Raw genomic sequence first — 16,240 nt, 5'->3', positions numbered from 1 at the left:
GAGTTTTCTTTAGAGATTTTGATTCCATAGGTCTAAGGGCAGTGCTCAGGAATATATATTTTTAACAAGCATCCTAAGAGGTTCTTAGGCTTAAGCAGGTTTGAAAACAGTGCTACTGAGCGAAGACCAGAGTCCTTACATCCTCAGAAATGAGATAGTCACACAGAATTTAGCTGATTGAGTTAGCTTAAAATAATTTTAAAATAAAAAATTAAACATTCTACACGTGTTATAAAATTGGAAAAAAAATTCTTTCCTTTTGATCTTTGCAAAACCATAAGATCTTGGAATGATATCCACTGACAGCATCAGGAACTATACAACCACACAACTTTGATTTTCCCTACGGTTACTATAGATGAAACAGTCCCAGACTGGATGCTAAAATTACCAAATTCCCTCAGTCATTTGCCTCGCGGTCCAGACATCTTGGCAGAAACAGACTCAATGGTCATTTTGAATTTTATTTGATAGTATTATGCTTAGTTTATCATCAAAAGCATGGACACTGGGAGATTTGTTTGCATAATTTTTAATCCCTTGTGAAAATCTAGAATTACTACGGTGAAGAACAGAAATGGCTCTGCCTTCCTGGGTGACCTCGTGAATACTGAGCTGCTGTTTCTCTCTCTTTAGCCCTCTATTGTGAAATCGTGGCCAAGCTTGTTTTTCCTGCCTAAGTTCACCACAGCCAAGCCCACGTGGAGAGGAGATTAAACCGACTTCCTTAAAGCGCACAGAAAAAGTTTACTGGCTGTTTTCTCCTCCATTTTCACAATTTTATGAGTCTCTAATAAGCATTTTCTCAGAGCTTGGCAGTTTCTGCGTGTTTTAAAATCATTTTTACTAGCGACTTCCAAAACACACCCATGTGCGAAGTCTGTGCTCTCAGCCATGTTTTTGCAGGAGATGTGTAACCAAAGACGCAAAGAGGAGAGACAGCATTTCACTTTTTTCCTGGCTCTAAACCACAGGGAGAAAACAGGAGGCCTTGCCTGTTTCTTCCTGTTTGGGGTTATATAAGTTGTCGAAGTGATGTGGTTCCAACATGCAGGTGCTTTAATGTCATTTTGTTTCCATACAGAAAGCCTCCTCAGAAATACGGTTTATGGTAAATCTGGGAAAGTAAATTCTCCAAGTCATAAGAAGGATTGCATGACTTCAAAAAACAAAATGAAACAACAACAAACTTTAAAAAACTTTTTAGAAATGACTATGGAGTTCTAGTTGCTGAGAATAAACTGGACATTAGGATTTTTCTGTGCAGGCACGTGACAAATTAGTATAATGATATAATGATTTGTACACATCTTTTCTTTGCGTGGAGGGTGTTTAATTTACTGAAATGTAAGCTCGTGATTAAGATCTAAGACTTTTCATTAATAACTTTCTGATTCTTCAACCCACTTCTAGAAGCAATCCCTTACCTTTGGCCCGCTGGAGCTCTCGCAAAAACTAATTATCACAATTCCAAATGAGTTCCGAATATGTCATTATTTAACCCTTCTCTAACTCAATAACATCCGCTAATCGCTTAATTGCATCATTTACCGGGCATTTGAAAATTTGAGTTTAAAGACCTAATAACCCCCTTTGTACCTTTTTCTCTTTTACAACACTTCAAATACATAACCGTAAGGAAATAAAGCTATTAACGCCGAATTAATAAAGAAGAGACTCATATAAAGTAGCTTCTCTTTTATAAGCTATATAAGCTTATAAAAAGCATAGACTTTCTTCCCCCTCCAATCAATATTTAAATTAATTGGTACCCGTTCCTTGCTCATTAAACAATGTTTTCAATAAGAAGCCATATGTTGACAAAGGGAGGGGAAGACTCAAGTTACATAAAGATTTGCTAAATTATTTTTATCATTCATATATATTTTTACTTTATTTTTATGTGTATGAGCTTTTAAAACAAAACTGTAGTGCTACTTTGTGACATTTAGAGTTGAATTTCTTTCTGCCTTCGTGGAACTGAATTTAAAGTTGCTCCTCTGCTTTACCTTTTCTGAATAAGGTTATAAAACACATAGTCCAGCAAATGGGAGACCAAGTCACTGAAAAATATCTAATACACAGAGTGAATGAAAACGGAAAATGTTTATTTATGCTTAGTAACTTGTTAACTGAGGGAACTGATTTCCTTTATCAAGGCAAAAATAAAAATTCATATTTAGAAAAATGTACTTTCTCTGACTGCACAGATCAAAAGCAAGCAAAACATATATTTTTGAGAAATATAAAATTATGTGCCTGCATCTATATTCTTATATAAAGGTACAATATATGACAAAATAGGTTAAACAAATTTTTTAATTTTTCAGTGCCACTACACGTGCTATCATGTAAATTAGTATATATTTATTTACTTCGTGCTGATAATATTTTTACTTTACACACTGTAAAAGCTGTTTTATATTTGTCTCAAATTATGGATTTCAAATGATGCAATAAAAAGCCAATCTATATTTCAGTAATTACTCTCTTTTGAACAACTTTTGGGGGAATAGTGTGAGATAAGATCATTTCATCCAAAGAAACATGAATAAACTACAATTTCTTACGTGAGGTTTGGTGAGACTTTTTAAAATTAAATAGGGACAGAATCCTTCTATGATGACTTTTAGATCTAGGATACTGCACTGAGATGAATTTTTCTTTTTTGTCTGTCTCTCTTTTAATTAATACTGATCATCACCATTACTATTGAAAAATTGACATTCCTAATACGTGACCTTTTACAGAACTTTCCTTGTACATCAGGGGATGGGCCTGAGTGCTGGTGACCTGTACTATTGCGAAGACCTCTTCATGTCAGTGTGGCCTGGGCTCTGACAGTTTTTGCCTCATGACTCATGATTCAGGTCTGACTACTTTTCAATTTCTTCTGCGGCAGAACTTTGGAACTTGCCTTTTAACAGTTAACATTCAAATAAGAACACTATTTCTTTCCATTCAATCGAACGGGGAAAAGAGTGACAAAAAGGAAAATTGAATCAAACTACCTTGTAGAAATTGGGTGATTTCACTGCAGCTGGGATTGACTTTCATAGGATCCTTCTAAGCTCTTCATTGCACGGTGAGGGGAAGGATTTTAGCTGCAAAGTAGTGATTTCTCCCAACATCATGGGATCTAACAGTTGAATGCATCCTACGAGAAAGACAACGATAAAGATATAATTTGGCATCATTGTAGCCAACTTTACTACCCTTCCTAGTAGTAAACCTATTTATATTTTTCAGTATCTTTGAAACTCAGGTCCAGTCTGTGAGTGTCAATTCCTCAGGCAGATCTTTAGAATAAGCGATCATTTCCCAAGGCAAAAGGGTCGGACTAGGAGAACTAATTAACCTGTAGTCATAAGCTTGACGGAATGAATCTGAAATGCGAACCACGTCGTAGACAAGGACACAAAATGGAAAGAGTCGCCGAGACCAATCTGGTAGCAGTGATTCAACGCATACATATCCACTCATCGCCCCGGACCAAAACACACCGAACCCTCCCCAAAATTCACTCTCAAGGCATGCACATGAAAACAAAGAGAAACCCAAGACTCACAGTTAATTTGAATTCACAAGGGAACATTTTCGGGATGAATGTTGCTTTGACGTTGCCTTATTGATGCAGAGGGAAGCCAAACCTGTTTTTAATTGCAAAGCCAAATGGTTTATGCATGGGCTCTGCCATGCTTGTGAGAACATGTCGCTTTTATAACCCCCTCCCCCCTCCACGAGCACAAGACGAGGCTTGCCGGCCCTGTGTTTGAGCAGGGCCACATTGAAAAGGAGAAGCAAGCCTTCAGGTGTTTTTTCAAGGGGTTGCGGGGGAAGGGGGGGGTATGTCAATCTGTCAGAGATGTCACTATAAGTGGATGTATCTGCTTATCTGTTACCACTTGCTAATTACGGATTTGGGTGATAATTGTCATAAATCTTGCCACAAAATGTGCCATAAAATGCATTTTCCTGGAGTAGAGGGTGATATGGGGAGAGGGATGGAGGTAGACTCTAAGTTCTTGGGATCAAGAGATCACAAAGCCCGGGCTGTAGAACTGTTTCATATTCCAGTGAATACACATATTGTTGCATGTGTCAGGTCGCTCCAGGCAACATAGCTGACATTCCATTATAGGAATGGTGAGTGTACACAGAACAGAGTCTGTCAAGAAGTTTCTCTTCATATGGCCAAAAAAGGCCTTCAGGAATACTCTGTCCTTCTTTGAGCTGTCCTGGAGAGGGCTAAGAAAGAAAACCAAATAAATAACTGATAAAATAAGGCACTTCCTTGTGTTTGTCAGGAGCAGACCAATCACAGCAAAGTGAGAGCTTGGAAAAAATTTTTGAGATGAGTCTTAAATATTTGTTGTTGCAGAGATGACTTACAGATAAGGAAGACAAAAGCCTGAAAAGAAGGCCCATGGTTCATGAAGAAAAATTGATGCTCTTCTGCAAAGAGTTGGCAATAAAAGAAAGTGTAACCTAAAACTAGCATCTGCTTCTGTACCCAGTTCTTGAAGTAATTGCCACCACCAGCTGCTGACTCATTAACGGTCACTGTCACCTTATCTCTTCCCAATCTCTGCTCCTGCTTTTCTCATCAGCTCTCATGAACACACACACACACACACACACACACACACACACACAGCTTAAAATATTAATTTCACACAGTTTGCAACATGAATCCAAAGGCTGAGTGTAAGAAGCCCATCCTCCCCTTAGAGGAAGAAAGAACTGTAAATTGGTACCTTGGGCTGATATTCTATGAAAGACTGAGTTTTCTTAAGGGCAGGACATGGGCTTATTATCCTTCTGCCTCAAAGTAGATGCTCACTCAATACTGAGGAATAAAGGATTCTTCCCCAAAATGCCTTCCTCTGAGAAGTAGAATTTTAAGAGACAATGAATACCTGGCCATCAGGGGCTCACGAGTGCTGTTGGACACTGATGCTTACCACTCCTTGATGTAATCAGGCAAGCAGCTCTTGGCCTGTTAGAAGGGAAAAATAGAATTTTTAAAAAATGCAATAAATAAATAAATAAGAAAATGCAGTCCCTACCTATAAATATCCTATGTTCAGATTCAGGCCACAGATTCTAAGTAAATATATGCCAAATTCTCTATTGACTCATATGCACATTGAGCAGGAGTCATTGGCCAAGGCTTAGGAATGATTGGTTCGTACAGCTTCAAAGCAATAGGAGCCTGGAGCATTCTAGGCCAGCACCCAACACAAAATGCTCTTGGGTTACCCACCCTTTTGCCCACCGGCCACTCTACGTACATAGATTGGTTTAACCGTGAATAAGAACACTGTCCTGTGCATACTTTGCCTACATTTTCCTCCCAGCCTTGAATGCCCACCCTTTACTTCTCATCATAGACTAGAACTACTTATTTCAGGCTCCAGCTCATCCATGAAATCTTCTCAATAAGAGAAACAAGATACATAGTCATAGCGCTTAGCTGCTTCAAGGAACAGCCTTCTCTGGTCTTTATGTGCCCTTAACTAGAAAGTCAAAGGATGCAACACTGATTTGGAAACTAATAAACTCCTTGAAGACAGGAATAACAATACAAATCAGTTACTCATTATGAATCTATAAAATATTGGCTAATATTATAGAAACAACATGCACTCTCTGGGGGGTAGTATTATCACATGTATTTAACACAAGGAGGAAACTGAGGCTCAGAAAACTTGAGTGCTTTGGCTAGAGGCATTTGCTAGAAGCCAATCTAGGAATCTGGTCTGTAAAAGTCTATACTGTCATTTATGTCTTCCATTTCCCTCTGACATAAGTGGCATGATAGACTGAAAAGTGCCATGAGAAGGAAGAAGGGGTTTGTTGTTTGTTGCTAGGACATGTTTCTTAGATAGAATCAGATTATTTGCCCTTGTATGTAGTTCAACAGAATAAGGAAAAGACAAGAATATAGTTCTCTCCTCTACAATTAGGGACTAGGGGAGAATCGATTTTATTATGTATTATTTTATGTATTATTTTATTATGTATTATTTTATGTATGTGGGGGGAAGTGCATGCAGGTGGGTGAGCAGGTGGGCATTTGGGAGGATGAGATGTAAATTAGTTTACTGATGTCAGTGATAGGCTGCCATCTGCAAGGCCTCATGTTCAGGGTCTGGACGTGATAAGATGAATGACACCGGTTCCTCGACTTCATCATCCAAGAGCTACTAATGGTCTAGTGAGGAAGGGAAAATGCAGGAACCAAGCCAACGTCGAATAAGAAGTGATGTGGTGAAGCTCACTGAGGACTCCGGGAATACAGAGGAAGGTGATTTAGTCCAGCCAAGGTGAGGGAGGTGTAAGGAATGAAGTAACAGGTATGATGGATCCAGTTGCTTCAAAGCAGTGGGAGGATAATTGGTCTTGCTTTCCCAAACACACCAGGAGTTCCCTGGGCTGAGTGTGACTCAGGACACATGGGAGTGAACTCAAACAAGAACTCAAACCAAGAGTTCCCTGGGCTGAGTGTGACTCAGGACACATTGGAGTGAACTCAAACAAGAACTCAAACCAGGAGTTCCCTAGGCTGAGTGTGATTCAGGACACATGGGAGTGAACTCAAACAAGAACTCAAACCAGGAGTTCCCTAGGCTGAGTGTGACTCAGGACACATGGGAGTGAACTCAAACAAGAACTCAAACCAGGAGTTCCCTGGGCTGAGTGTGACTCAGGACACATGGGAGTGAACTCAAAGAAGAACTCAAACCAGGAGTTCCCTGGGCTGAGTGTGACTCAGGACACATTGGAGTGAACTCAAACAAGAACTCAAACCAGGAGTTCCCTAGGCTGAGTGTGATTCAGGACACATGGGAGTGAACTCAAACAAGAACTCAAACCAGGAGTTCCCTGGGCTGAGTGTGACTCAGGACACATGGGAGTGAACTCAAAGAAGAAAGGGGGTTGCCTCAGAAACCCTCTTGCTCTCGGGCACCTGCAAGTTGTCAGCTAAGGCTGCTACTGGGCAGATCCAGTGCAAAATAAACATGAAGAGCCTCGTTCAAAAAGCAGGAAAAAAGTGTCATTAAAGGCATAAAATATAATGCTTTTTTCCTTTCTTCTACAGACTCTCTCTCCACTGGTCGTGTTGTTATTTGCGATTTAATGTCATTCTAAGTAAAGAGAACATAAAAAATTTAAACTGTCAGCATGAATTTTACCATTCATCTTTATATTGTGCAATGCCAGTTTTCAGTGCAAATATAAGAGCATTTGACTAGTATGCACCAAATTACATAATGAATATTTCATCACTCACATATGCATATGTAGTTTACTGTTTTTATTTTACTTTTTGACACGTACACATTCTAGCAACGTAACTTGCTTACCTCGTGCTCTCCTTCAGTCTCGCTGAATTCCATACATCATGGGCCACAGATTTGATACCTTTTGAGGTGACAAGGGATGGAGGAAACCTCTGCTCACATATATTCTCCATTGTCTCATTGGATGCCACTTACAAAACACCCCTTCCAAAATAAAATTATTAAGATTTCAAGACAGCGACAGCAGAGCCTGTAATCAAGCACAGGGTCCTTCTGAGCATGAGGTTGGGGTGATGGTACAGGTTTGCAAGCCCATGATCGTGGCTTTCCTGTCAACACAATTTCATCTTGGACAACAAAGCAAGGTCAAAAGATCAAATAGGAATTCTCTGCTCTTTGACTCTTAGGCTGAGACATCAACCATCCTTTATCTTGCAAAAATCCAAACCAGGAACACACACTGATTATTCAAAAGGAAAGATAAATCATGGCCAACATTTATTAAGATGGACTTGAGCAGGAGACCAGCCGGGTGTGCACACACAGATTTGACCCTCCTGTCCATCTTCTAGGTTTTTTGCCCTGGATGGCTTGAATTTTCCTCATTGGTAACAATAGGGTAAGGAAAGTGTGAGGGTCTCCTGTCTCTTTTTCCTGAGAACTCAGAGGACAAGATGAGGAGGACCCTGTGGTATGGGGAAGAAGGGAGATCTAGGAATATGCTACACTGCTTTCCCTTCCTCAAAACCCAACATCCTTGCATAAGTTGATCTTCCTGGGCTAGCTTTCCAACCACAGGCTCTGTCCCAAGCAAATTTTGGTTCAGTTTCCTCCTGGCCTATCAGTCTCTTTAATTTCATGTTCCAGTATACTGTATACATCTTCCTGAGCATTCAAACCCTCTGGTGCTCAAACCTCAATTGTGTTATCCTTGAATATTCCACTTTTTTATAGATGTTGCCCATTCTCTTCTAATGAATTTTTTCTAGAACATTGATTGTCCTGGTTTTATTCATCACCGGCTTTGTATTCTGCATTTTGAAGAGGCAGCAGAGTATGACCTTACTCATAATAATACAATTAGTTAATATTTATTCAATGCTTATTACGTGCTAGGCACATTTCTAAACATTTTACAGATGTCAAATCATTGAGATACTCACAGGTCTGTGAGGTTGGTATTGTAGCTAAAACTATTTTAAGGGCCTTCAGTCAGGGTAAACCCTGGTTCAGCTGTACATCAGCTGGGAGACCATGGGCAACTCACCCTCTCTGTGCCTTAGTCTCTTCATTGATAAAATAGTGGCTGCCTCATAATGTTGTTGTACTAAATGAGATAAGACCAATCAAATGCTTAGAATGATGTTTGGCACGTAGTAGCATTCAATAAATTTTAGCTATGCTTATTATCTATTTTTACTCCTTTTCCTCCAGAAGGGGTTCTCTGTTGAGTGGCTGTGTGCTTCTGGGATAGCTGTGTGATTCTTCTGGACCTCTTTTTCCTCAGCACCAAAGCTGTAAAAACATGGGATTCTGGTGAAGATTGAATGGAGGTAACGCATGGAAAAGGCTCAGTGCAGAGCTGGACATTGAGTAAATTCTTGTTAGTGATTATGAGTGTTTTGTTAAGGCATTCCTGCCTCATTCTCACAACCTCATTGATTCTTGACCAAATGATGTTCCTTCTTTTTTTAAATTGTGACATAATTGACATACAACATTGTGTAAGTTAAGGTGTATGGTATGTTGATTTGGTACATTTATGTATTGCAACATGATTACCACCTTAGCATTAGCTAACACCTCCATCACCTATCATTTCTTTTTTTTGTGGTGAGAACAATTAAAATTTCTTCTCTTAGCAGCTTTGAAGTTTATAGTTACAGTATTTTCTTGTTGCGCATTAGAGCTCCAGAACTTGTTTATCTACTAGTTGCAAGTTCATATCCTTAATTTTATTTTTCTTTAATCTTTAAAATACTGACAGCATCCTCCATGCAGTCTCCTGCTTAACACTTTTTCTCCCTTCTATCAAGATCCTGAGCTATGTTCAGTTTTTCCTTTCACCAGTTTCTTGTTTCCTCCCTTCTCATCAGTAAAATACACTTGCATTTTTATAACACCTTTTTCTGGTACCTCTCACCATTCCAATGCTCTGTTTTCTGTTTGGGTCCAAGCAATGCGCTGAGTTTGCAATCAGTAGATGCCTCCAAGCTTTATCAGTGTGGCCAGCATTCCAAGGAAGCACCAGGGAGGATGTCAAGGATGGAGAAGAAATTTAAAATATCAAAGTGCATTCAAAGGTGATGGTAGGTTTTTAACTTCCTGTCTTTAACTGAGATTTTTCTGCTCCCTTTTGAATGTGTGAAATACAATGGTGACCACTAACATTGCTTTACCATCTCTTTCCTTCATCTATTCTTCATCATTAATATCTGCTATTTCCTCTTTCTTCTCCAAGTTAGGTCCCCCCCTCTTTTATAAAGTGAAGAAAAGAAACCTCATTAGATAGTTTCCTTAGTTATATTTTGAGATTAGAATTCGTGTCTTTAACCAAAGTTTAAGCCAAGAGTTAAAGTTTGCTTCTATCTTTTGAATACTGTTACCAATTAATAACTATAATTCATACATTTTATTTTATTTTTTTAATAATTCATACATTTTAAAATCCAATTCTTTACCTTATATCTTAATCTACATACTTTTTTTGAAACTCAGTTTTCCTTGGAGCAAAATGGTACAATAACACTTTATTGTGGAATGTGTTTAAAATTAATTAATTCAGGTCTATAAAGTGAATTGAATTCAACTGGACTACTTAAAGGTCACTTTGAGTAAAACTGTCACCATATTTTACAACTTGAAACATAATTCTTTCTCCAACGTAGGTTAATTCATAGGTAGTAATTCCAAATCACTGGCTTTATCTACATAACTCCTCAGGCACTATCTCACCTTTTCACCATCTCAAGGCCTCACTTGCTCAGACTTTACCAGCATGGGTTTGTTGAGTCATCTAATTGAAGGACAGAGAGCCACTTTTTTCCCGCACCCTCAAATTTATATTGTTAAGAGCGTATAAATATCAAATTCATTACCAATGCACATTTAGGATTTACAAGCAGCCTCATGAGAGTGATATTTACAACCTTTACAGAGAACTTAGATTCAACATATATCAACAGTTATAAAAAATGTTATGATATAGGAGAGTTCTCTCTTAGGAAGCACAGGTCTGGGTTTAGGTACAGTTCACCCAATATTCAATTAGGTGACCTTGCGTTGTTGATGGATCCCAGTCTCCTCACTTGTGAAATGGGAAGAATAATATCACTTCTAGTATCTTTATAAGAATAGTGTGACAATTCCTTAACGTAAAGTATGTGGGTGAAATGTTGTAACTCACAAATGACTAAGCCTATCACAAGTATAATTAGGACCGCCTACTGTAATCTATATGTACAAAGCAAATTGAAGATCTGCATGAATTACCCACCCACCCCCTTTTTTTCCTGTCATGCTACCAACTGAGGTATTGATCAGATATCTAGGACAGAGTGCTTTAAAACTATTTTTGGCTTGTACTTTCTCAATAAAACCTCAATTCTCTATTTCAGGTCTTATGTTCTATCAGTACCTGAAATATTTACTTCTGGAGTCTTGCTCAACTATTTCCAGGAAGAAAGAGGCCTATAAATGAATTCCGAAGTTATCTTCAACAAAATCTAACTTGTTCTTCTTTACATAATATAAATTCCATTTAGTTGTTAGTTTGTTCTTTCCAGAAGGGACGTTCAATCTAATTGGCCATTTTAGAGTGAAGATTCTTTCCCCAGAGAGGAGAGCAGACCTCTCCTTATCTCTAGTCCATGAGTTTGCATAAAAATAGTGGCAGTACAGCTGCTGGGAGGCCTTTCACGCTCCCCTAAAGAACCGTCCTCTCTGAATGTTGGTGTAGTCTCATCCAGACAGAAAGGCCACCAGAGGACAGGATATGGAAACTCCCTACTCAGGAAATCTGTTTGTATCCAAGATTTTGGAAACTTCAATACCAGAGAACCTTGTACCAAGACAAGAAAGATCTTAATCATGTTCCTTCTTAAGTTTTTAAAAGCTTATTCTTGTTAGGGATATTGGAAACAAAGTGGATACTTCTGTCAACTCTGAAAATGTGTAAAATCCTTTTAATTTTATTTTTTTAAGCAAAGTAATTTTTTAAAAAGGGGGAGTGGTAGGGAAGAAGAAAGAACAAGACTCACCAAATTCAATAAATAGCACAGAGAACTCTACTCAATAGAATCAATTTTGACAAGATAATTTCAATTTATGTGCAATGAACAGGAATTTGGGGACTAGGTGTGAAGGTCATCTGTCCCCCAATTATGACTGAATAAAATTCCATTGTATGTATATATATCACAACTTCTTTATCCATTCATCCATAGATGGACACTTAGACTCTTTCCATATCTTGGCTATTGTAAATAGTGCTGTTATGAACACAGGGGTGCAGATATATTTTCAAGTTAATGTTTTTGTATCCTTTGGATATATTCCCAGAAGTGGAATTGCTGGATCATCGGGTAGTCCTGTTTTTAATTTTTTTGAGGAACCTCCATACTGTTTCCCATAATGGCTGCACAAATTTACATTCCCACCAACAATACACAAGCGTTCCCTTTTCTCCACTTCCATACCAATGTTATTGCTTGTCTTTTTGATGATGGTGGCTGGCCAGTTCTTGTCTTAATTCAAAAACGGGATTCCTAACATTATTCTATTTTCTGCTCATTCTTTTCAGTTGCCCACTCCATCTAGCCCACTCTCTCAACCATCACTTTTCAGGACCCACCCCCAAACCTACTGAAACTGTCCTTTAAAAAAAATTCTAGATGACTCTGATGATCACCTCATCTCTCAGTGTTGTTCCCAATCTTCTTTATTACCATGAGTTTCCACTCCCTGTATTTCATTTACCTGCACTTTCCAGATATTGGGCAAGGGAGGAAAACATGGATAGACCAAGTGGTCAGATATCATGAGACAGAACAAGAAGAAGAAAGATTGGGCTGAAATGATCATTTCAACAGCTGTGGAATCTGAGAAAAGGAATTAAAGATGGAACCAGGAGTCCACAGAGACACAGAACAAACAGATGATAGAAGCAGACGTCAGGGTACTGATTAGCAGAGATTTCACTTGGGAAAGCAATATAGGCAGTGGTGGTGGTAGGGTTATAACACCTGTGGTTACTGTTACAGATTTGGGACTATAATTCATATCTAAAGCAATCTCTTTAGTTTGAAGATAGGTCACTCACAAAGTATTTATTTGTTTGCTGATCCATGTGTTCTATGCCAAGTAATTCTATGCAGAAACGTTCTTTTCACTCCAAATACATTTGCAGAAGTTCCTGTGTAAACATATTCTTTGTTACATACATTCCTATATTTATAATTTTACCTGTCTACATTTATAATTTTACCTTTCATTTTAACTGTAAAAATTTCAAATGATCCAGGGTCCCACAGCAAGGCTTATTGCTAATACATACTGTTCTCCTGGGTTAATGTTAAGCCACTGACGAATGCTTTCTGGATGCCTCTGTCCAGTCAGCTGTGCGCCCACTGAATAGTTGTGTGGTTTAGATTAGATCTCCCCAGTTTGTTGATGAGAATGTCAGGTAGGACAGAATCAAAGGCTTACAGAAGTCTAGAGAGATTACATCTATTGCATCCTTTTTATCTACAAGGCCTGTCACTCTATCATAGAAGGAAATTAAATTGGTTTGCCATGATTTGTTCCTCTAAAAGCCATGGTGGTTGCTACCCAGTCTGTTATGTTCTCCTAGGTGATTGCAAATTGATCATTTTGATGATTTATCTTAGTAACTTCCCTGGCACTGTGTTTTAAGCTGACCAATATTTCTTTTTCCTTCTTTTAAAGATGGACTTGCATTTACCTTTTTCTCTTCTTCAAGTATTTTCCTTGACATGTATACATTTTTTTAAAAATCATGGCCAGTTGAGGTCTGACAACATATTCTAAAGCATTGGTTCATATGTTGTTACAATCTGTCATTTGTGTAATTTTCAACAATTGACTATTAATTCAGCCTATATTAATTCATTCCATCTATTATTCTATTGAGTCACTTACTCAATGTTTATTGAGAATCTAGGACCTGAGAAAGCAATAAATATATCAACAATGAATTTATAAGCCCCTTGAGAAATTTATAGTCAAGCGCAGGAGACATACGGATAAAGAGATTATTATAATACACTGCTGGAAGCACTGTAATAGGGGTGAGTAAGACGGAGCACCTACAATAGGCATTTACTCCAATAAATCAGGGAAGCTTCCCAGAGGAGGTAGTGTCTAAACTGAGTTCTCATGGCTGAGCTGGAATTCATAGGTGTTAGGGAAAGTGATAGGAAGAGAAAGAGTAGGACAGACAGAAAGGGATTCTACGCAGAGGGAGTCAAATTTACAAAGATAAGCTGTGAGAATGTAGTGAGTTTGGGGACTCATGGCATGGCAGTTCAGTAGGTTTAGAACAGAGACTCTCTGCTTCTAGGTACTGGGGAAGCAGGTCTGTGATGGAGGTGAAGAGGGTGGGGCTGGCAGACATGAAGATCTTGAAAGGCAACAAAGTCAGCTTGGGATTCTTCCTGAGAGCCAGGGAGGGTATTCAAGCCTCATTCAGTGAATTTTTAAGAGTGCCTATCATTTTAAAACATGGATGGTCTTAAGTACCAGAAGGAGATAGAAAAAAATTTTAGGATATAGTCTCACTCCTAAAGTACCTTGCAAATTACTCAAGGAGTGAGTACTTATAGACATAATACAATTAAAATACAATGTTAAGTCGTTTAAGGAAGGGCTCAATAGGTATCTCAGAGGCGTTACTGGGACTTCAGAAAGAGCAATCTTGAGCTTGGGTGGACCTATTTTATTTAAATTAAGATAAAGTAAGGAGTATCTCTGACTTCAATTATTTGGGAAGGTTCCAAACAGCACACATTCAAATTATAAATGATACTTGTATTCCTACAATTGTTCACTCCCAGCCGCAAACTTAGTTTGCCAATGTTCTTAGTCTCCACTGCCATAGTAACAACTGAAAAAAAAAAGACAAAGGCAAGTACGAAAAGGGTTATTTTTTTCTTCTGCTAATGATAAATAGTTCAAACCAACCCCCCTGCTAGTTGGAAAAAACAGTTTTAAAAGTCTGCTTGAGTGCACCGGAGAGAGAAATAGGAGATGGATTACTAAGCCAGGATTTGGGGGAGGATGAAAATTTAGGGTAATAACCTCAATATTGGGGGTTGTTTTTAACCCTACTGTTTTCCCTTCTTTCTCTCGCAAATATCAAGGGAGCAAGTAGCACTTTTGACAGTCTTGCGAGGCTTAGAAACAGGAATTGATGAACAGATATGGACACCTGTGAACAACTCTTACTCTAGTGAAGATCCTGAGGGCTGCATCCTGGGAATACGGATGAATCCGGAGTAGGTTCTATAACCAGAGAAGCTCAGCTTTGTACCATCTCAGCCCATAATATCAAATTAAGAGTTTCCTGGAGTATTAGTGCTTCTGGGCATCTTTCAGACTCGAACAAATAGATCCTTTCTGGAGGAAAACGACATCAATCTTGGTCTTAAGTTTTTTCTAGAACAATCCAAACATGAGGAGATAAGACAACATGAAGGAAAACCAGCAGAGGTATCAGATAACAGAAATAAACTGTGGGTGCTCCAGATATTGGAGTGTTGAAAGGTAGACCTTAGTGGAGCTTTACCTTCTTTGTTCACAGAGATAAAAGATAATTGAGAACTTTGATAGAGAACTGGGAAATGTAGCAAGAATTCAAATAAAAATTCTAGACTCGAACTAAAGTATCTGAAAATGATCATATATGGTTTTAATAGCAACTTATTTTTAGGTTAAATAGTGGTAAGATACAGCTGAAAAAAGATAAAAAGGATCGTGATGCAGATTCAAGAAGCCCTATGAACTTCAAGCAAGATAACTAAAAAGAAAACCTCACTTAGGTATATCATAAAAATCTTACAGCCAGTCGCAGCCAGAGGGGACAAAAAGGAGACAGGTTGCCTTTAAAAGAATAACAATTAGATTGACTACTGAGTTCTCAATAGAAAAAAACCCCAAAAGACAATAGAATGATATATTTAAAGTGTTGAAAAAAAAAAATAACTGGCAACCCAGGCATCTATACCCTCTGAAAATATCTTTCAGGAGTAAAACATATTTTCAGACAAAAATGGAGATAATTCATCATCAATAAAACAGCAAGATAGATCTACTTAAGATTGTTCTCCAAGTCGATGGAGTAATCAAAAAGAAAATAGATGTTTTGAATTGAATTCAAATGAAAACACAAGATAAGTTTGTGGGATGGAGCCAATTGGAATTTAGAGGAAAACATAGCATTTAGCAACAAATTAAAAAGAGTTTACACGGTTTTTCAATTTATGGTAATTCATTGAGTTGTATATTTGTATTTTATGTGTTTTCTATATATGTGTTATATTTTGCAATTAACTTTTTTTTTTAAGTGGTGGGAGAAAAGAAGCTGCAAAGATCAGGAGTATCTTAAGTGGAAGTGACCTTGGTGGTAGATTTCTAAGTAAGCCCTAAACTATCTTCTCCCCACACCAGCTGTTTGCTTTCCACCTCCTTCTGAACTATTACATGTAATTTCACCAATTACAGCTTTATTCTGGCATACTAAGTATCTTTTGTAAAAATGCAAATACCTCTGGTAGTTTGAAGGGCTGTTGTCACAAGTCTCTTATTTCCAGATCCCAGAATTCTGCCTAACAAGCCTACAATGATTCATTTTCATTTTACAGGATAAATTATATAAATTTACAGGATAAATTTCCCGAACTAAACAGGGACTTAGC

General features: G+C 38.1%; 1 long non-coding RNA gene across 1 annotated transcript in view; it reads right to left on the bottom strand.

Annotated features, from left to right (window-relative positions):
• Positions 1–3,668, bottom strand: part of LOC129392516 (uncharacterized) — a 34,669-nt gene extending 31,001 nt beyond the window's left edge. Inside the window, exons 1-2 of the long non-coding RNA XR_008618516.1 lie at positions 3,569–3,668; positions 3,012–3,157 (exon numbers count right to left, since the gene is read on the bottom strand). This is a non-coding gene — a long non-coding RNA (uncharacterized lncRNA). The remainder of the gene's footprint in view (positions 1–3,011; positions 3,158–3,568) is intronic.
• Between the last annotated feature and the right edge of the window lie 12,572 nt (positions 3,669–16,240).

This window comes from Physeter macrocephalus, chromosome 11 (genome assembly GCF_002837175.3).
Source record: "Physeter macrocephalus isolate SW-GA chromosome 11, ASM283717v5, whole genome shotgun sequence".
NCBI classification, from domain to species: Eukaryota; Metazoa; Chordata; class Mammalia; order Artiodactyla; family Physeteridae; genus Physeter; species Physeter macrocephalus.
This window is presented reverse-complemented; position numbering and strand designations above follow the sequence as displayed.